The sequence below is a fragment of the Salvelinus sp. IW2-2015 genome, linkage group LG6.1 (assembly GCF_002910315.2).
Source record: "Salvelinus sp. IW2-2015 linkage group LG6.1, ASM291031v2, whole genome shotgun sequence".
Classification (NCBI taxonomy): domain Eukaryota; kingdom Metazoa; phylum Chordata; class Actinopteri; order Salmoniformes; family Salmonidae; genus Salvelinus; species Salvelinus sp. IW2-2015.
In genome coordinates, this window is record NC_036845.1 from 29940120 (window position 1) to 29958006 (window position 17887).

A 17887-nucleotide genomic window follows, 5' to 3' on the forward strand; every position below is an offset into this window, starting at 1 on the left:
TGCACTGTATTTTCAAATAAATTGCCTTTGGAAAGTATTCAGTCCCCTTGACTTTTTCCATATTTTATTACATTACAGCCTTATTCTAAAATGGATTAAATCGTTTYCCCCCTCATCAATCTACACACACTAACCCCATAATGACAAAGAAAAAAATGTTTTTTAGACTTTTGCACAAGTATTTAGACCCTTTACTCAGTACTTTGTTGAAGCACCTTTGGCAGCGATTACAKCCTCAAGTCTTCTTGGGTATGAAGCTACAAGCTTGATATACCTGTATTTGGGGAGTTTTTCCCATTCTTCTCTGCAGATCCTCTCAAGCTCACAGGTTGGATGGGAAGCGTTGCTGCACAGCTATTTTCAGGTCTCATCAGAGATGTTCATGCCGGGCTCTGGCTGGGACACTCAAGGACATTCGGAGACTCGTCCCAAAGCCACTCCTGCGTTGTCTTGGCTGTGTGCTTAGGGTCGTTGCCCTGTTGGAAGGTGAACCTTCGCCCCAGTCTGAGGTCCTGAGCGCTCTGGAGCAGGTTTTCATCAAGGATCTCTCGGTACTTTGTTTCATTCATATTTCCCTCGATCCTGACTGGTCTCCCAGTCCCTGCCGCTGAAAAACATCCCCATAGCATGATTCTGCCACAGTCATGCTTCACCGTAGGGATGGTGCCAGGTTTTCTCCAGATGTGACACTTGGCATTCAGTCCAGAGAATCTTGTTTCTTGTTTCTTTGAGAGTCCTTTAGTTGCCTTCTGCCAAACTCCGTGCGGGTTGTCATGTACCTTTTACTGAGGAGTGGCTTCCRTCTGGCCACTCTACCATAAAAGCCTGATTTGGTGGAGTGCTGCAGAGATGGTTGTACTTCTGGAAGGTTCTCCCATCTCCACAGAGGATCTCTGGAGCTCTGTCAGTGATCCTATGGTTCTTCTTCAACTCCCTGACCAAGACCCTTCTCCCCGGATTGCTCAGTTTGGCCGGGCAGCCAGCTCATTAACCTTTACTTAATACCCATCCCGGATCCGGGATCCTCCTCATCAAAAAATCTGACTAGCATAGCCTATCCTAACGGGACAGGGATATCATATAATATAATTTTCATGAAATCACAAGTCCAATACAGCAAATGAAAGATAAACATCTTGTGAATCCAGCCATCATTTCCGATTTTTAAAATGTTTTACAGCGAAAACACTATGTATTTCTATTAGCCAACCACAATAGATAGACTCAACCGCATATTTTCACCATGTTTCTACCGCATAGGTAGCTATCACAAAACCGACCAAATAGAGATATAATTAGTCACTAACCAAGAAACAACTTCATCAGATGACAGTCTTATAACATCAGGTTATACAATACACTTATGTTTTGTTCGAAAATGTGCATATTTAGAGCTGCAAACCGTGGTTATACATTGTGAAWATGTAGCAWYRWTTCMCCARAATGTCYGGAGCTATTTTGGACACTCACCTAATCTGACCAAAGAACTCATCATAAACTTTACTAAAAAATACATGTTGTACAGCAAMTGAAAGATACACTGGTTCTTAATGCAACCGCCGTGTTAGATTTTTAAAAATAACTTTACCATAACAAACAGCTTGCGTTATTGCGAGACAGCGACCGCCAAAACGGCGGAGAATAGAAATAACGTTTTCCACAGAAATACAAAATAACATCATAAATTGTTCTTACTTTTGCTGAGCTTCCATCAGAATCTTGTACAAGGAGTCCTTGGTCCAGAATAAATCGTTGTTTGGTTTTAGAATGTCCTTTTCTCCTTGTCGAATTAGCAACCTTAGCTAGCCATGTGGCGCGAACATGCCCATCTTCTCTTGACGCAAAGAACTGAAAATTCCAAAAGTCCCAATAAACGTTGAATAAAYTGATAAAACTTGGTTGAAAAAAAACTACTTTATGATGTTATTATCACATGTATCAAATAAAATCAGAGCCGGAGATATCCGCCGTGYATACTAGATGCCTGTTGACATCTAGTGGAAGGCGTATGAAGTGCATGCATATCGATAAATATAAGGCAATTAAATAGGCAGGCCCTGGAACAGAGCATCGTTTTCAGATTTTTCACTTCCTTTATGGAAGTTTGCTGCAAAATGAGTTCTGTTTTACTCACAGATATAATTCAAACAGTTTTAGAAACTTGAGAGTGTTTTCTATCCAATAGTAATAATAATATGCATATTGTATGATCTAGAATTGAGTACGAGGCAGTTTAATTTGGGCACGATTTTTCCCCAAAGTGAAAACAGCGCCCCCCTATTGACAAGAAGTTTTAAGAGTGTTGGCTGTTCCAAACTTCTTCCATTTTAAGAATGATGGAGGCCACTGTGTTCTTGGGGACCTTAAATGCTGCATACATACCCTTGTACCCTTGATACCMTTCCCCAGATCTGTGCCTCGACACAATCCTGTCTTGGAGTTCCTTTCACCTCAGGGCTTTGTTTTTGCTCTGACATTCACTGTCAACTGTGGGACCTTATATAGACAGGTGTGTGCCTTTCCAAATCATATCCAATCAATTGAATTTACCACAGGTGGACTCCAAGTTGTAGAAACATCTCAAGGATGATCAATGGAAACATGATGCACATGAGCTCAATTTTGAGTCTCATAGCAAAGGGTCTGAATGCTTATGTAAATAAGGTATTTCTGTTTTTGTCTAAGTGGCAAAAATGTCTAAACATGTWTTTGGTTTGTCATTATGGGGTATTGTGTGTAGAKTGATGAAAAAAATAATTTAATACATTTTAGAATAAGGTTGTAACTTAACAAAATGTACAAAAATTTGAGGGAAATTAATACTTGAGTTAAAAAAAAATCCCAAATAATTATCTCCCCCACAAGTTGGATTGAATGAACTTGGCCGTATTTGTATTTATTATGGATCCCCATACTCTTCCTGGGGTCCAGCAAAATTTAGGCAGTTTATACAATTTTAAAAACATTACAATACATTCACATTTCAGAACACACTGTGTGCCCCCTTACTCCACCAGTACCACATATCTACAGTAGATTGTAACTAATTAATCGGCATGGTCGATTTTTATTTAGGGCCAATTTCAAGTTTTTGGATGCCGATTTACATTGCATTCCACGAGGAAACTGCTTGGCAGGCTGACCACCTGTTACGCAAGTGCAGCAAGGAGCCAATGTAAGTTGCTAGCTAGCATTAAACTTATCTTATAAAAAACATCTTAACATAATCACTAGTTAACCTAGTAATATTAACCATGTGTGGTTAACTAGCTTGTCCTGCGTTGCATATAATCAATGCGGTGGCTGTTAATTTATTGAATCACAGCCTACTTCAACTTCGCCAAACGGGTGAAGATTTAACATAAGCACATTTCCAACAAAAGCACAGTCTTTGCAAGAATGTACCTAACCATAATTATGACATAACATTGAAGGTTGTGCAATATAACAGCAATATTTAGACTTAGGGTTGCCACCCATTCGATAAAATACGGAACGGTTCCCTATTCCACTAAAATAATAAACGTTTTGTTTTCGAAATGATAGTTTCTGGATTTGACCATATTAATGACCAAAGGCTAGCCTCCCGGGTGGCGCAGTGGTCTAAGGCACTGCATCACAGTGCTARCTGTGCCACCAGAGACTCTGGGTTCGAGCCCAGGCTCTGTCGCAGCCGGCCGCGACCGGGAGGTCCATGGGGCGACGCACAATTGGCCTAGTGTCGTCCGGGTTTGGCCGGTAGGGATAKCCTTGTCTCATCGCGCACTAGCGACTCCTGTGGCGGGCCGGGTGCAGTGCGCGCTGACCAGGTCGCTAGGTGTACGGTGTTTCCTCCAACACATTGGTGCGGTTGGCTTCAGGGTTGGATGCGCTCTGTGTTAAAAAGCAGTGCGGCTTGGTTGGGTTGTTTCGGAGGACGCATGGCTCTCGACCTTCGTCTCTCCCGAGCCCGTACGGGAGTTGTAGCGATGAGACAAGATAGTAAATACTAACAATTGGATAACACGAAATTGGGGAGAAAAAGGGGGTAAAAAACAATTTAAAAAATAACCAAAGGCTCGTATTTCTGTGTTTTATTATATTATGATTTGATAGAGCAGTCTGACTGAGCAGTGGTAGGCAGCAGCATGCTCGTAAGCATTCATTCAAACTTTACTGCGTTTGCCAGCAGCTCTTAGCAATGTTTGAAGCACAGCCCTGTTTATGACTTCAAGYCTATCAACTCTTGAGATTATGCTGGCAATACTAAAGTGTCTATTAGAACATCCAATAGTCCCAGGTATATTAAATACAATGGTATAGAGAGAAATAGTCAACACGTCATAATTCCTATAATAACTACAACCTAAAACTTCTTAATTTAGAATATTGAACCACCAGCTTTCATATGTTCTGAGAAAGGAACTTAAACGTTAGCTTTTTTACATGGCACATATTGCACTTTTACTTTCTTCTCCAACACTGTTTTTGCATTATTTAAACCAAATTGAGCATGTTTCATTATTTATTTGAGACTAAATAGATTTTATTTGTATTATATTAAGTTAAAATAAAACTGTTAATTCAGTATTGTTGTAATTGTCATTATTACAAATATATATAAATAAAAATCGACCGATTTCATCGGTATCGGCTTTTTTTGGTCCTCCATATAATCTGTATCGGCGTTGAAAAATCATAATCGGTCGACCTCTAATCTACAGTACTAAGTGTGTGCGAGTGTCGCAATGTTTGTTACTTCAAAGTCCCCGCTGTTCCATAAGGTGTATTTTTATATCTGTTTTTTWWATTCAAATTTTACTGCTTGCATCAGTTACTTGATGTGGAATAGAGTTTTATGTAGTCTTGGCTCTATGTAGTACTGTGTGCCTCCGAGAATCTGTTCTGGACTTGGGGACTGTGAAGAGACCTCGTGGCATGTCTTGTGGGGTATGCATGGCTGTCCGAGCTGTGTGCCAATAGTTTAGACGGACAGCTCGGTGCATTCAACATGTCGATACCTCTCRCAAATAAAAGTAGTGATGAAGTCAATCTCTCCTCCACTTTCATTCAGCAAGGAGAGATTGACATGCATATTATTAATATTAGCTCAATGTGTACATCCAATGGTCAGCCGTGCTGCCCTGTTCTGAGCCAATTGCAATTTTCCTTARTCCTTTTTCGTGGCACCTGACCACACGACTGAACAGTAGTCAAGGTGAAACAAAACTAGGGCCTGTAGGACCTGCCTTGTTGATAGTGATGTTAAGAAGGCAGAGCATCGCTTTATTATAGACAGACTTCTCCCCATCTTAGCTACTACTGCATCAATATGTTTTGACCATGACAGTTTACAATCTAGGGTTACTCCAAAGCAGTTTTGTCATCTCAACTTGCTCAAAGACACATTATTTATTACCAGATTCAGTTGAGGTTTAGTGAGTGTTTTGTTCCAAATACAATGCTTTTAGTTTTAGAATATCGAGGTCTAACTTATTCCTTGCCACCCTCTCTGAAACTAACTGCAGCTCTTTGTTGAGCGTTGCAGTAATTTCAGTCGCTGTAGTAGCTGACGTGTATAGCATTGAGTCATCCGCATACATAGACACTCTGGCTTTACTCAGTCAGTGGCATGTCGTTAGTCAAAATTGAAAAAAGCAAAGGGCCTAAACAGTTACCTGGGGAATTCCTGATTCTAAATGGATTATATTTGAGAGGCTTCCATTAAAGAACACCCTCTCTGTTCTGTTACTTGTCTAACTCTTTATCCACATTATAGCAGGGGGTGTAAAGCCATAACACATACGTTTTTCCAGCAGCAGACTGTGACCGATAATGTCAAAAGCTGCACTGAAGTCTGTGATGGAGTTGCTATTGACCTCTGAATATCCAGGGGCCTGAGTTTCGCTAGTGCTCTCTCGCTCTGAAGTCTAAAATTATGAATGACCAGTGCTGTATTATATCAAGGAGGAAAAATAAAAAGCTTTTGTTTGTGTATGTGTGCCTCTAGGAACACTGACACACTGTCTGTTTCTATAGAGAGGGCGTTATCAAATATTAACTGTGAATGTTTGACAGTCTGGTGATGCAGGCCCTGGGTGTGGGTACGCAGTGTGAAAAACTGCTCTATGCAGCCTCATCATTACTGAGACTCGGGCTTTGTGTTTGGCACGTTATTGAAATGTGCACTTCCTCCCTGCATCCCTCTACACTATCTCCTCATTCTCCTGGAACAGCTGTGAAAGGCTGTCTCCCAGTCAGAGTACAAGTACCCAGCAGTCAACCTACTCACACAGCAGCCCATGCCAGTTCATAGGAGGAACGCTTGGTATACGTCTGAGCAGCTCCTGGAGAGTCAGTACTGAGCAAGACATTGTGGGATGTGTGGAACAGGGGTCTGACAGTCCGATCATGCTGCTGAGAACACCCAAGGCTGTGGGTTCAGTAACTACACATGCTCAGAATAAGTGTTTGATAGTATGTCGAAGCATCTGCCAAGGGCAAAGGCCTAGACTTACAAGAGGACATATGGTGATTCTTGCTGAGAGAGGACTTCACCGCAGAGCTGATGTTGCGACAGGAATGCTGGGTGCTGTGCTGCTTGTAGGCATAGGGGCCGTGTTGGTGGGGGCTATAGGGGCTGTGTGTGTACTGGGTTTGTGAAGGAGGAACAGTGAATGGACTTGTTGAAGGCAGGGAGATGGAGATGGAGGTAGTTATTAAGGAGGGGGGCGGTGTTATCGCATGTGGAGTTCCATTGTTCACTCACTCACTCACTCACTCTACACACACATCACAACTGCTGCAACCAGACTCTTATTATGATTGTTAAATAGTGCACAAGTCAAACCCTTGCCCCCCCCATCCCCAATACTTGTGTAAATATTGTAGTATAAATTGTGCCATCCTGTATTATACCGATGCTAAAATGTTTATTCTATTCTACTGCCATTTACTTTGTTTGTATTCTTATCTTTTACTGTTGTTGCGTTGTCGAGGGAACCTGCAAGTAAGCATTTCGTTGGACAGTGTATACCATGTCTATCCCGTACATACCACYAATAAARCTTGAAACACGCACACTATCTGTCCGATCTGCCTGCTTGGGACAGCGAGTTAATGTCCTCTTTCTGTATAGAAAGCGATAGGGGTGTTTTTGGGACGGGATCAGTGGAGGAGTGGGGTGTTTTAGGAGGGTGTCACGTAAAGATTTCAAATGATCCTCCTACACACAATTCTAAGCTGCTGTCTGGGGATTCCTCCCTATGTCTGATTCTATTCCTTTGTGTGTTTTAGAGAATACGTGTGTGTGTGTATGACAATGTTTTTACCACTGCGTGTCTCTGTGTGTGAGCATCGGTTCGAGGTCTTCTGTCCGAGGTGCTGTGAGTGACTGACAGTGAGTGATCGATTTGGCGGCTCTAACATTTATCCCACAGGCTGTAATCAATTCAGTGCGTCTGTTTCAGCAGATCCTGCTTCTCAGGACTCACAGTGCCATAATTGCTCCAGGCTGTGGTCACAGCTTCCTGCTCCAGAAAGGGCTCTCACCCAGGGGGCAGAAAGAGCCCTCAGCCAGAGCTCTAAAGTGCTTCAAAATATTTTTCTGTGTGTCCTGAAGTTTTAAATTGAGAGCACCAGTGCTAGAAAAAATGTCCAATATTTTATTWAAAAAAGATATAAAAAAATGATATAGTAATTATTCTAATGCTAAGGCTTCACTGTAGCATAGTTTCAGGAGTGCAGATTTGTAAGCGTCATGCTTGCACCATTACTACAGCGAAAACGGATGGTTTCTAGCCCAAACAGTTCAAAAGATCTAACCCACATTACCAGTGCAATGTTTCTTTCTTCCTGTCACATATTGGGGGGGCCATATTTTCCATTCATGTCGCGGGCCATTCTAAAACTCCACTTGGACCGTTAACCATTTGTTTTGCACCTTGTTCAGGCATGTTTGTTACCTCCATTAGCTAGCTAGCCAGCTTGTGAGCCAGCTTGCTAGCTAACAACGTGGTAAATTTACCAGTATATCCAAACGTTTGTGGGCACATAAGGTAGGAAAAGGCATAGCTTCTTCAGGGCCCTCAGTTATCAATATTTTGTAGAAACTATTCTAAAATACGACTGTTCGTACGCATAGAAAGTGTCATTTATCAAATAATTCTGCTAGCATCATACGCACACCAGTAAGATAGAACCAGTGATAAATAAGTTCTCAGCCTCAGTACTCATGCACAACCTTGGCTATTTGCATTTTGAAACGCTCCCTAATGAACCATTTGTGGTCAAAATCATTCCTTTAAAACGGCACCAACAAAAAAGAAAAAAAGAATTTTTCCAGAATCTGAGATAGAGGTACTAGTACAACCAACATGTTTTATTTGGCTCAATCAGTTGTGATTTGACAAATAAAAACAGCTACAAAGAGAGGAAAATTAAGACAATTGTAGTTGCTTTAGCAATGGCACATATATACTTAATTTGTTTAAATATATATATATATATATATATATATATATATATATATATATATATAATTTAACCTTTTATTTAACTTGGCAAGTCAGTTAAGAACAAATTCTTATTTACAATGACGACCTACCCCGGCCAAACCCGGACAATGCTGTGCCAATTGTGCGGCACTCTATGAGACTCCTAGTCACGGCCGGATGTGAAACAGCCTTTATTCAAACCAGGGACTGTAGGGATGCCTCTTGCACTGAGATGCAGTGCCTTGGACGTCTGCATAGGCAACAATCCCCAATAAGCTGTCCGTTCTCAACCGCTCCCTCTTGTAGGCCAACATTGCTGTTCTAAATGAGTTGTGCGCTCCACCTTGCCACCATAGCGGGTCGAGGGCGTCAAGTTCCTTGGTGTCCACATCACTAAGGACTCTGCAGAGTGAAGAAAAAGCAGCCAAAAAGTGCTCAGCATATGTGGGAATTACTTCAAGACTATTGGAAAAGAATTCCAGGTGAAGCTGGTTGAGAGAATGCCAAGAGTGTACAAAGCTGTCATCMAGGCAAAGGGTGGCTACATTGAAGAATCTAAAATATATTTTTGTTTCTTTAACACTTTAGGTTACTACATGATTCCATATGTGTTATTTCATAGTTTTGATGTCTTCACTATATTTTCGACAATGTAGAAGATAGTAAAAATAAAGAAAAACCCTTGAAGGAGTAGGTGTGTCAACTTTTGACTGGTACTGTACATTAACCACACACTCACATACTACACACACCACACTGCTACTCTATGTTTAATATCTACGCATAGTCACTTTATCCTGTACCCCTTGTACAGTGCCTTCTGAAAGTATTCAGACCCCTTTACTTTTTCCACATTTTATTAGGTTACAGCTTTATTCTAAAATGTATTAAATTGCCCCCCCCCCCCCCCCCCCCCCCCCCCCCATCAATATACACACAATACCCCATAATGACAAAGCAAAAACTGTTTATTTATTTTTCTTAATTAATGAAAAATCTTATTGCATTTGCTTAAGTATTCAGACACTTTACTCAGTACTTTGTTGAAGCACCTTTGGCAGTGATTACAGTCTTCTTGGGTATAACACTACAAGCTTGGCACACCTGTATTTGGGGAGTTTCTCCCATTCTTCTCTGTAGATCCTCTCAAGCTCTGTCAGGTTGGATGGGGAGTGTCGCTGCACAGCTATTTTCAGGTCTCTCCAGAGATGTTCAATCAGGATTAAGTCCGGGCTCTGGCTTGGCCACTCGAGGACATTCGGAGACTTGTCCCGAAGCCACTCCTGCGTTGTCTTGGCTGTGTGCTCAGGGTTGTTGTCTTTTTGGAAGGTGAACCTTCGCCCCGTTTTGAGGTCCTGAGCACTATGAAGTATGTTTTTTATCAAGGATCTCTCTGTACTTTGCTCCATTCATCTTTGCCTCGATCCTGACTAGTTTCCCAGTCCCTTCTGCTGAAAAACATCCCCACAGCAGGATTCTTCCACCACCATGCTTCACCGTAGGGATGGTGCCAGGTTTCCTCCAGACGTGAAGCTTGGCATTCAGGCCAAAGAGTTCAATCTTTGTTTCATATTTGCAAAAATGTCTAAACCTGTGTTCACTTTGTCATTATGCGGTATTGTGTAGATTGATGATAATTTTTTTATTTAATCAGTTTTTAGAATAAGGCTGTAATGTAACAAAGTGGAAAAAGTCAAGGGGTCTGAATACTTTCCGAAGGCACTGTGTATATATCCTCGTTATTTAACTTTTCTTTTCTTTTTAACTCAACATTTTGGTTAAGGGCTCGTAAGTAAGCATTTCACGGTMATGTCTAAGTCCTGTTGTATTTGCAGCATGTGACAAATAAAWWTTTKATTGGATTTTACATTCAGCAGCGTTTTTTGGTGCCTGCACATTATGAATGGAAGCCTTTTCTGTTCACATAGTTGAACTCATATTGGCATGTTGCTTTTACAGTACATGCAAATCACACATTTCGTACATAGCCTCATCAGTATTCTATTCAGGCGGGGCATGCCACATTAAGCAGGTTGTTGACGATTCACCTAACATTTCAAAATGATCCTACATAATATGTCCGCCAGCCTGTGTGTAATACCAGCGGACAGACATGGTTTCAGTGGGAATGCGCTCTACATTCTCTAATGACTCTCTCACTTATCTGCCAGCAGAAATACTTGCAGGGCATCATGCAGCAGTACAGACATGGCCGGATCGCGTTAGCCTCTCTTGTTGTTCTGGGCTAGTTTTTATGTTGTATCATTAGGGACGGCGCTTCGAGGATGGTGCAGTCATGTGGAAAAACGCCCCACTTGGACACCCTCATGAAGACTTGCATGGAGGCTATGCACCACTCTCACTGAACACACACACACACACACGCAGGGGTCGGTCAGGCGTAAGGGAGCAGGGCCAGCCACAGTGAACCAGGGAGACAGTCTGATGTGAAATAATAAAAAGGAAGAAGCCTAATATAACAAAGGACTTCCTGTTTACATACTGTTACTTTATATACACACTGACAGGGGGGTGGAAAGGGGTATGATGAAGCTGTCACAGATTTTTTCCCCCTGTGAGCTGTCAAATATAGGCCTAACCCATGGAACTGCTTCAATTCGCTGGCGGGATTTTATTTGSCCCCCCGTGTTTTCAGAAAAAAATAACTCATTTTTATTGTTGTACAGTCTTTTATGTCCAAACACCAGCGAATTAGCTACAAGTGGTTTTAATTTGGGAAATCTGCTCCAAAGTATTMCCACGCGTAATCGAGGGATAATGTGGTCTCATACAAATGTAAGCAAGGTTTGAAATTATTATGTTTTGGGCTTCTGTTTGGTCACCTGACCATCTGCTCAAGAGAAGAAAAACAGCCCGCGGCTTAATCTAGATCCCTGTCTTAGAGTGTGCTGCTGGTGCGTGGCTTGTTGGTCGCGAGTTTTGTTTGTTTCTGTGTTGACTGAGTATGTTAGCCTTGGGGTGGTTTTAAGGAAAGCAAACCATTCCATGTCATGTAAAGTGACTGCTGGTGTTATGTTAATGCCTCAGTTGATTTACCAGGATTAGTGCCACGCTATTGCAAGGGGAAGTAAGCTGATGAACAAAGTGCTGAGAACAATGTGATGGGTTGTAGCAACCAAACCAGTAGTCCACCCAGGAAGTGTTGGTTGGGATTTTTGTGTTTGTCCAGTGTTTTGTATTTTAGCATTTTTTTTAATTTTCTGTTGTGAATGATCATTACCATTCTGTGTTTGTCGTGTGTTAGTTGTGTGCACGCTAGTCTCTCTTCTCGCTCTTTGTCAAGTTGTTTATCTCTCAAGGAGTGTTTGATCATGTGTAAACAGTCGAGTGTTCCACTGGGACAAAGTACGCAGTGTAACCACGTGTAACACACGTAGGCCTAACCAGTGACTACCTACCTGCCTGCCTTAAGGCACACAGCAGCATCCTGACGACTCCGTCAGGAGTGAGTCTGCGCAGTTTGGACGGAATGGTTGAACAACATGCATGTGTACAATTTATATTTTGCAACGCGAGCGCAAGTAACGCAAGCGGTGTGTTCAGCATGTAACACGCGCATCGAAACTTATGTACTTTTTTTCCAATAAAAGAAAATGTAACTGTCAAATGTCTAAGGTGAATGAGAGGCTCAAGTCGGTCTATCGGTGCAGCCCCTTTGTAGAGCAAAGTGCCCGCTCCACTTATTCAATCATTGCTAGAGCTTTCTGGGTTGCGTTGTTATCTTCCCACTGATGCTGCACAGACGTTAACACACTGGAATAATGCAACAACGGTATGTAGAAATGTTGAAACTGYTCATTACTGTTGTCGCAAAACAATGTCCATACAGGCTAGAACACTTTTACAAAGCAAGACACTGGTAGCTTCCACCTTTTAATTGTAGGATAACTTTCCCTGCTAGCTTACAGCTGAAGCAACATCAGTTCACTACCCTAGTACTTAGTTTAGGATAATATGCAAACCSTAAAAGCAAAATATGCTGATTGTCACCAAAAACCTAATTCGTCTCCCGTCTGGTTTCCACTATGTTGCATACCCACAAGGTCAGATTCCACAGCCACATTCTGCCTTGCACGTGAAGTCATTACTTAGACGGCACACACTTTTGTAAAATAACTGATTGCTTCTTCTATGCCAATATTGTTGATCAATAAAACATGTTCTCTCAGCAGTTGCCAATAAAATAAGTGGTAAACGGAAGGGATTGTTTGTCATCTGTAGCCCCATGAAATCAGCTAAAACCAGCTTGGCTCAATGCATGCAGCACTCACCTACTGAATAATACGCATTCACCTGTATGGTGACTAGGCCTGGGCTACATCTTGATTTACCCAGTTTATCAATAGAGGTTTACCTTTCAAATAATGATTACCATCATGTTATTTTGTAGTTTTGGTAGAAACAACGTGAAATTGATTGTATAATTCATCCGTTAATGTGTACATGGCTGTCTCAATGTTTTTTTTCTTCACATAAATGTTCAAATATAATGAATGATMTTGAACTCAAGATGCCCAACGATTTGAACAGAGCACTAGCTGAGTTTATCTCTGGATCAAGTGCCATTCTGACTTTGTGTTGTTGTCGCGGTATTGTGTTGGTGTCGTTTTGGTAATCGARTGTCATGACGGTATCRCGTATCGTGATACTAAACCTGGTATCGAAGTCCATTCTGGTATCGTGACAACACTAATACACCATGTTGGAATAAAGAAGGATGTGTGTTCCTAGATCTCCCCTCTGTACTGTTCGTGAGTCAGGTTTCAGTATGTCACTGACTTCCTGTGGTAGCTGTGAACAGGAAGTGTTGTGTCACTCGTGTACGGGCGTGTCGCCTGCCAGAGAACCCCTCCCGGTGACGACATCCCTCACCGCTCAGCAGAGCACAGAGCACCAGGGAGCCATGGCAATGCTGCAAACACTCACATCAACAGCCACAGTGGAGATAACAACACGCCCAATATCCCTCTATCCATCTCTCTCCAAAATAGTAATTTTCTCCTTAATAGGTATGTAACTAGCAGTAGTTTAGACCATGACATCACTGGTCTAAAGTGGACTTTGTTTTTCAGAAAGAAACACCAAGTGTGTGTGTGTGAGATCACATGTGCAATAAAGGGGTTATTCATTAATCATTCAGTTGGTCAGTCAAGTTACTGTGACATTACTCTGACCTCTGCTTGTCTCTTAAGGGAAGTGAGTAATAGTTCAAGTGTGTGTAATAACACATCTCAACACTGGCTCTTTTTCCCTCTTACTCTTCGATTTCTCCACCTGCTCTCTAGCTCTCTCTTGCTTTCTTTGTCCCTCTCGCTCAGCATAGCTGTCTCTCTCTCTCTCACACACACACACACACACACACACACACACACACACACACACACAGGGCTGTCTTATGGTTCTGGTTGGGAGCTGTACATTAGTAGTGACAGTGCTGTGAAGGGAGGCTGACTGGCTCATTATGTTCTTGTCACAAGCCAAGCGCTTAAATGCTGACTTCCACTACATTTCCTAGGAACCACAAGAGCCAAATACATTTCTTCTGCTTCTTTAGTTCTGTGCTTCTTTTTGCCTTTGTTTAATGACGGTCCGTTGGGAACTCTGTGTGGTTTTCCCGGCAAGTGCCTGTAAAGCAGGGTACTTTTTAGACGGATAATTACACAGCACGTGTGTGTGTGTGTGTGTGTGTGTGTGTGTGTGGTGATCCGCTATGTGAAGTTCTCACAAGGAATGCAGCCTGTTCTCATATCTTTCTAATTACTCCGAGTTAAGCTGGTGGCCTGACTGACAGTGTGAAGGCTAACTTTTTTAACTTTTTTGAACATTTTCTCCTATCTCGCTTTCTCTCGCTCTCATATACACACACTGTTTCCTGTGTGATTACCCAGAGTTCTTTGTGGCTGTATTCTCAAGTTCAGGCCTTGTGGGTTAAATGGCACCATCATGGCATCGGCTGTTTTTAGAATAGCTGCGTCAGGGAAACAAGTGCTTTCATAAATGCATGGCTCGGGCCTCGTTTCACAAGAGCATTGTAAAATAAGCTTTCTCTTAATGACCCAGCCTTAGCACATGTTAATTTATATATCGAATTTCGTTCTCCAACATCAGTTTTACAATTTCTTCATTTTGTGGCCACCTAGAGCAATGTTTTGCTTTTCAATAAAACCTTTCATGGTGGTATAAGAACATCGTACTACTTTATTTTATTACCACTTTACAGGCTGTTTTCTATTCTGTTCAAATGAATTACGATCATCTGTAGATGGGATTTTGAGCACCGTGGGTGGACGCCCTATTACGTTACGCACCCAATGCATGTGGATGTCCGGTAAATTCCTATCTTTCCGGTTACGTTGTCTGGCTCAATTTCTGACGGAAACGCTGAGCTGCGTGTTTGCGCCCGCACTGTTTGTCGTCAATGTAGCCTCAGCGGAAACCGCCCTGTAGAGAGGATCAGGATCCGTGTTCACTGCAGGAGACGAACACCAATTGGTCATCACACTGACCTGTATAAGAATAGGCCCAGGACGATACCACTATCCAATATTTTTTTCCACGCCAAAAATGAAAGCACGAAGCAGACCATATGCTTTGGTCCTTTAAAAATTTTTTTTTTGCTTTGGTCTTTGTGTGCTATAGCTTAGAAAATGCATTTATGTGGCCACATAATGTTTGTTTCCGTCATTAGAGGATATTCACATCGTGTACTATAGACGAACAGCACTACACAGGTAGTCTCCATTACCAGCTCTTTGGCTGCTTCCCAAATAGCACCCTGTGTGATAACATCTATCATGCGCAACAATGTGCATGTAGGCCTTTTTGTTTGTGATGTACCCGTGAGTGTGTTTGAATACACACATCTGTTTAACGGTTGAGCCCTCGTGTTAGTTCACTTGTAAGTGTGAACCTATATGGGTCTGATAACTGGGGTGCTGCATATTAAAACATGACAAAGTATGGTTGTGTGTGTGTGTGTGTGTTGAGGGAGGTAGGGTGACTCCTCTCCATTCCTTTGACATTTGTGAGCCACAAGTTCCTCTACCATGTCTGGTATTTCTTAAGAAAGGGTAGCAGTTAATGTCGGCCCAAAACCATAGAAATAGAATGGAGCAGACGGCCAACACTCACGACTCCTATATGCAGACCTAATAGTTTCTTTGGATGAGGGTCATAATGGCTGGGACTGGGATGGCAGACATCAATCTGAATGTGTTCCCAAGGTACTTGAGTGAAAGTTACCAGAAGGCAATAGGCTTGGGCAGTATACCGGGTATTTGGAAAATGTCACGGGATGGTTTTGTTCAATACCGTTGAAACTATTTATTTGAAGTTTATTTTTGTAAATGTCACAATTTTTCATTACAAAGCTTACTGGTAGTCCCCAGTTACGTGTAATGTGGTGTTTGTTTACAAGCACACACCGACAGGAGACCGGAGCCTTGTGAGTCACTCACTGTTGTGCAGCGGTCGCCAGGTGATCTAGTTACAGTATGGAATTCAGAACTAAATCTTTGCCGGCTAGATATCTTATAACTATTTAGTTAACTGTCTAAAATGTGCTAAATGCTCTGCAGTTGTGCATTTCGTCTGCTAATTTAGTAGCTAGTTAGCTTCTTTCAAAATCAAGCATTCGCTTGGTATCAGCAGAGAATCCCCTCTTGGATCAAGAGCCTTGCTGGCTAATATTTGTTTTGTGCGTGTAGCAAACAAACTGCAAGTAGCATTTGAGTTACTTTTATATTTTAGGTCAGACTGTATATATTGGTCATATAAAAAGTGCATTTAGTTAGCATTCTCTATTGTATTTTACATGTACTTGTTAGCATTTGCTAACCTTTGGATTACAGAGTATCTGTGGGGTGTGAAAACAGTGCCCCTTGTGTTCAGTGCCAGTATTACATAATATCCCGGAATGGCACAAGGTCTGTTCGATAATCTGCATACCGCCCAAGCATAGAAGGTAACGAGATGGAAGTTGAGAAAGTAATCAAAAAGAAGAAAATGGAGCTAGGGACCTAACACCCTCTGTCATTCTCTCAGGCCCAGATCCAATCAGCTGGCTACCTCAGGAGGGATGGAGAGAGAGAAGGGATTGAGAGGAGAGATGGAAAGAGAACAAGAGACGAAGGGAGAGATGGCGTGAGAGAAGTGTGGAGATGGTGTGCAGTAATGACAATCTCCATGCTGTGACTTAGCAAATTGTGTTTTTTTGTGTTATTAGCCAATGGCTAATTAGCAGCTCTCTTAAATTGAAATTGTGGCGAATCCATATTATAGTCCCAACAGCCCCTTACACCAGTCCCTTGTTTGCACTGTTTTCCATGTAGCTGTGTGTCCGTCCGCTTTTGTCCGCATGCCTTTTGAGAGAGGAGGGAGGCGAGAGAGGGAGAATGCAAGTCAGCTTATGCTAATTGAACCTTTCTCTGTTGTAGAGAAAGATGATCACTAAAGTAGAGTCCTGCACTGGTCGGCCACTTTTCTTTTTTTGGAGCCGATCCTGCTCCTCGCCGGCCGCTTATTGTGAGCCCCGTCCGATATCCAGCGTCAGGACAGATTTTCCTCTTCAACCTGACCCACCTGCATAGAATGAATTGTTACAGAGAGCCGATCTCTGACCCGCCAAGTAACATCATTTATTTAATAGTTTTTATGATCTCCAAAGTAGTAGGCTATTATCCCCCCCCTGCATAAACATGTATTTGTCTGCCTATTCAACATTTGGATAAAAGGAAACCATTTTTTTTTTTTAACACAATGAGAAGAGGCACAGTTGACAAATCAAATCGCTTTGATAAAGAGCCTTCTAATTAGACTTCTTACCTAATTAAAGCCTATATCCGACATAACAAAACCTAGCAAGCCTGGCTCAGAGAGAGATGAGAGGTGTGTGTGTGCGCGCTCCTCTGTTTGTCTTCTCCTGAAGGTTGACTGTATGAAGCCGTTGAACATGTTGAGCCTAGGTTGTTGTTCAGTGTGTGTTCTGTGGCCTGTGACCCTCTGGGTGGCTGCTGATTGGCTCCAGATGCTGGCATGTGGGACAGTCATTATGGGCCATGTCTGCTAGTTTGGAAGCACCGTTACAGAGATCATGCATCTTATTTCTGGCTTATCTTTGCAGTTATGTAGCCTAATAGAGTAGAATGCAAACATAGGAAGTGAGGAACTTGCCCCATAAGCTTTCCGTAGTTGTGTTCGGATTTGTGTGTGATCTTCAGCGCCACCTGGTGTTGGCCAATTATCAATTGAGACGCTGCCTTCATAAGGATATTCATTGGTGTAGCCTGACACCTTGTGGCAAAGATTTGCTAGTGCAATTGTACTTTAACCTGTCAAAAAATCATAAATCCCCTAATCTCAAAATAAAATGGATCAATCCCTGAATGTGGAAT

The 17887-nt window shown here is 42.1% G+C and overlaps 1 protein-coding gene across 1 annotated transcript in view; it reads left to right on the forward strand.

The window, feature by feature from the left end:
- Positions 1-17887, forward strand: part of LOC111964786 (protein diaphanous homolog 1-like) — a 132973-nt gene that overhangs the window by 25571 nt on the left and 89515 nt on the right.